Source organism: Gavialis gangeticus, unplaced genomic scaffold (assembly GCF_001723915.1).
Source record: "Gavialis gangeticus isolate Ggan-Ray unplaced genomic scaffold, GavGan_comp1, whole genome shotgun sequence".
Taxonomy (NCBI): Eukaryota; Metazoa; Chordata; order Crocodylia; family Gavialidae; genus Gavialis; species Gavialis gangeticus.
Genome location: NW_017729026.1, coordinates 19,496,983 through 19,497,230, shown reverse-complemented (window position 1 = coordinate 19,497,230; position 248 = coordinate 19,496,983).

Below are 248 nucleotides of genomic sequence, written 5' to 3'. Positions count from 1 at the left end.
CATGCCCATGTGGACGCAGCGCCTGTAGCTGTGCTCAGGATATCCCAAAGGGGAAGAGGCTCCTCCTGCCCAACTCGCAGCCAACTGGAGCGGTTTGAAGAAGCGCCGCCACACCGAGCAGGGACGGCCCACGGCCAGGCTGAGCCCGGCCATGCCTCAGCCCGGGGCGCGACGGGGCAGGGGCCGCGGGTCTGCGCTCGGGCAGGGCCAGGAGCCGCGCCGAGGCCGCCCTTGTCCGCGCTGTGAGG